Genomic DNA, 4347 nt, shown 5'->3' on the forward strand with positions numbered 1-4347 from the left:
CAAATTTTATGAAACAGTGGCGCAGGTCAGTGTTAACAATGAAAGATGAATTTCTGATAGAACAAAATTCTTAATATTTTTATGATGAGTCAGCATAAAAATGTTTAATTTTCTCGTGATGTTTTATCATTGTTGTTTTTTTTGTGCAAATTAGACATGTGTTACTTGTGTTGCATGGTCAGGAAGAGATACAAGATTAACTTTTTGCCTTGAAATTAAACACATTAAGTAGGCCTGGTGTTAATATTAACACGAGCATTTTAGTACATTTGCATTTGCAAATTCATAACGAATTTTTACGTAAATTATTGAATTATGTTTACTGTTTCTTATTAATTTTTACTAACCAGCTACTTAGATAAGACGTTTTAATAAATTTGGAGTTTTTTACAGTAATAACAATAATTAACTGTAAACATGATACTGAAAATTATTGTGTTGATAATTAGGTACCGATAGTCTAATTGATTGACTAAATTGTACGCAAGGCGAGATTAGTTTACATTTGACACATATTTTTGTATTACATTTTGGTATAAAATACTGTAAATGCAAAATAATTATTACTAACAAAGAGTTAAAAAAAAGAATGTACAATTGCATCGTTTGATAAAATGTACTGTATATGCAAGACTATCGAATGATTACAGCGAGCTGCGATGTCCGAGTGGTTAAGGAGTTTGACTCGAAATCAAATGGGCTCTGCCCGCACAGGTTCGAATCCTGTTCGCAGCGCTTTTTTTTCTGTTTTTATTCATGAAATCAAGAGAAACGTTTATAAGTATAATTTTAAAACTATTGAATTGTAACCGTAAATATTTTTATGTTTATGTTGAAATAAAATCTCAAAATTTATCGAACACTGCATGTACACATCACACATTTTCCATCAGATTAGCTAACACATTTCCTTATCTCACTATTTGATGTAGTTATGGCCATATGTGATGACTAAGAAAAAAAGCAGCAATTTGTTGTGCCACCTGGAGGATTTCCTGTATGACGCCATCTTCACATTGTGATTATTTTCGTAATTTCCAACTAGCATTTTCCTGTGAGTTTTTCGTGAATTTTACAGCAGTTCCATAAATTGAACGAGGTTGCTGTGATTATGGGAAATTGCCATATTGTCAGAATGTGGTTTTTGATATTTTACAACGCAATCTACATTATAATTCCATCATATTTCCTAAATGAAAGTCATATTACAGGGGCTATAAAGCAATAAAACCGCCAATATCACCTCGATAAAAAGCGCCATCATCACAATAACACAGTGGCACCAACATCATATATTTAAAATTTTATTTCTCGTAAATATTTTCTTTGGTCGCTTGTTCTGTCTGGTTGGATAATGAGGACGCATCTACCAGACTGAATGACGACGTTTCTGATACACATTACTTGGTCGATTTGCCACGTCAAGTGAGAAATTAAGTTAATCGGATTTTGTGCTTTTTGTAGCGTTTATTGTAGCATTGATTTATAATGGGAATTTGATTTAAGAGAGGAAAGTTTAGGTTTTTACTATAAAATTTACTATATGTTTTACCTAATTATTTATTTATCTAAATAAATTTGATTGCTTTATGTAAACCAACTGTTCTTTCAGTAATTCTTGACAACACGTAATTATAGTGAAAAGAAATATTAATTACAATGAGTTTCGCCCTAAAAATTTTAGCTTTCAAGAAACGTGTCTTTTATTGTAAAAGCAGATAGAAATCTAACTTTTATGACAGTTTCTTCTTGGGTTTTAACACGTTCAGTGCGGCCGTATTGTACTAATCATTGTCAACGGCCTATTTTTTTTAATTATTGTCAAGAAAAACATTACAAATGACGTTTCGAAAGTTTTGAATAATTAGAGATGACATTTCCACGATGAGCATCCGATATAATTGAAGGATACGCTGGAAGAAGAGACTAGCTACCCTTTATTAAAGTTTACAAAAATAAAAAAAAATAAAAATGCCTTTCAATTAAATTCAAATATTTTTTAAATTTATTTAAAAGTTTTTTTTTTCTATCAAACAAATCAACAAAAATGATATACAAAGTAAGAAAGAAGTTGCAATAAACCATTGTTTTCACCCGAGAATGATAACGGAATCAACTTTGAACTTTTTCCGAAAGGAAATTATTATAAATATTAGGAAAAAAATGTGATTGTAAAATTCGCTGAAAGACAGCACTTCTTCTAGTTAACTCGACTTAACATAAATGAAGTTATAGTTCCTTCTTCCATAAAATAATCTGCTAAAATCATAACGGTAAATTCCAGTGACAAGCAACTCGTCTCACTTCTGGGTAGGTAAAGTTTGGGGTATGGTCAGATTGAGGCAAATAGTAAATAAACCATAAATATAACAGAGAAGACTGCACCAGTTTGACAGTCCTTTGCACAAATATTCCACAAGCGAAAAGAGGAACATATTTCTGAAAAAAAAATGTCTTTGTAAAATAAAAGTTTTGCCTGCATAATAAGGAAAATGAGTTTTAAGTGTGTGATCAAGAGGAATTTGAAATAGTAATAAAACTGATAAAAAACAAATAATACACTGCGCCAGAAAATTAACACAAAATTTTAAAATTTAATTTTCTATTAATATATTTTTTTGATCCAAAAAATTGCATAAAACAAAAGTGGGGATTGCTGTGAGTTTTATTTTCAGTTCTGACAATTTGCCTTGACACAGTGTTTTATCTCCTCGAATATTGATAACAATCAGTATTCTTCGTAGACAATTAAATTTCTAACTTCTTCCTTGCAATTTTCTCCACATTTGTGTTAAATCAGTAATGTAAAACTTTTAGTTCTGAAAGGATTGCAAAATGCTGCTGCATCAGTTAATTTTGCATTTTTGGATTGTCCCATAAATGCTCTTTCAAATTAAAGCTTTGTGAAATTATTGTGAATCGTTAATAATTTTTTAAGCCATTTTTAAATGAGTAATTTGAATTCAATTTTGAATTCATTTTGAAAAGCAATGTATAATAAAAAATGCTAAAAAAAATGAAGATATACAAAGCAAAAAAAAATACTGAAAAAAATACATAAAAAGTTTACTAAAACAAAAACAAAAAATCTCACTAAAGTCTTTTCGGGTATCATAAATGGAATATGTCTTTTAATTTCATTAATATCGCATGGCAATTTTTTTTATTTTTGAAAAAATCATTCTTCTGGAGGCTAAATTATGAAGAAACAATATTTTCTTTTCGTTATACGAAGAAAATACAATCCGATTCGCGGGAAAATACAAAGGCGACATCAAATTCGGAATCAAAACTAAACTGTTCTTTTTCAATAATATCAATAATATTTCAATAATTTGTAAGTCAAAGCTATGATTTTCATGATTTTTAATTTGATAATGCACCCGCCTTCGACCGGAGATCGAATGCATTCATTAATAATAGTATATTATGTATCAAGTTTTATAAACGTTTCTTTAGACACGAGTTTATTTAGGAGCGAGCGGAGCGAGTGTTTAAAGTAACGAGTGTCTAGAGTAGTTTATAAACGTGTTACATACTATACTTTTTCTACGATCTCAAATTGCTACCATAATAATAATTGAAACTAACATATGTGTCATTGAAACTAAAATATATTTATTATAGTACGAAAATTAACAGAACTATTTAGACTGAATGACGTCAACTTAACATTCTAATTACGTTTAATCACCCCTTATCGTTTTTCGTTGACATTTTCTATTAAAAAATCTAATCTGAGCTAATAGCTAATAAGAAATGAGAATATAAGAATTGTTTCGAATATAATCTGAGATTCCGACAGAAATAGAAAGTGACAGAATGTGCCCATGTTTTTTATATACGAGTAAGTGCATTAAAGTACAAATTTTGAAACATGTTGATTTAAAAAAATATTTGACTTTAGGAATATTTTACCGTTGAACTTGGTTTAAAAAAATTTAAACTACGACGTTATGTTGTACTTTAGAATTTTACAAAACTACTTTTATAAGTAATAGTAATATAGACATTATACAAGGTGTTTATAAATGTTTCTAGCATCAAGGGTGGCTCTGGAATTCCTGCCAAACACTATTTTGCCGCTTTGTTTTCAGAAAATGTAACTGTTTTTTCTGTTTACCTACACTTAAACTGTCATTCACTTCAATGACGTTTCATTAGCGATTTTGTGTTCAAGTCTTTGATTTTTAAGATTCAAAACATAACTAGAACAGTTTTTGTCAAAATTAACTTTGCTCTATGATTGAGATTAACTGCTAATGTCAATTGCAAAATCTAAACCTACATTTGTAATGAGCGGCCAATTTCTTTGACATTTCATAGCCGCCCTTGATGCTAGAAACA

The 4347-nt window shown here is 29.3% G+C and overlaps 1 non-coding gene across 1 annotated transcript; it reads left to right on the forward strand.

Annotated features, from left to right (window-relative positions):
* The first annotated feature begins 653 nt into the window (after window positions 1-653).
* Window positions 654-735, forward strand: TRNAS-CGA (transfer RNA serine (anticodon CGA)). The gene has a single exon. It is a non-coding gene; the product is annotated as a tRNA-Ser (tRNA).
* The last annotated feature ends 3612 nt before the right edge of the window (window positions 736-4347 follow it).

The sequence above is a fragment of the Gnatocerus cornutus genome, chromosome 1 (genome assembly GCF_029298725.1).
Source record: "Gnatocerus cornutus isolate USDA-ARS CGAHR chromosome 1, icGnaCorn1.1, whole genome shotgun sequence".
NCBI classification, from domain to species: Eukaryota; Metazoa; Arthropoda; class Insecta; order Coleoptera; family Tenebrionidae; genus Gnatocerus; species Gnatocerus cornutus.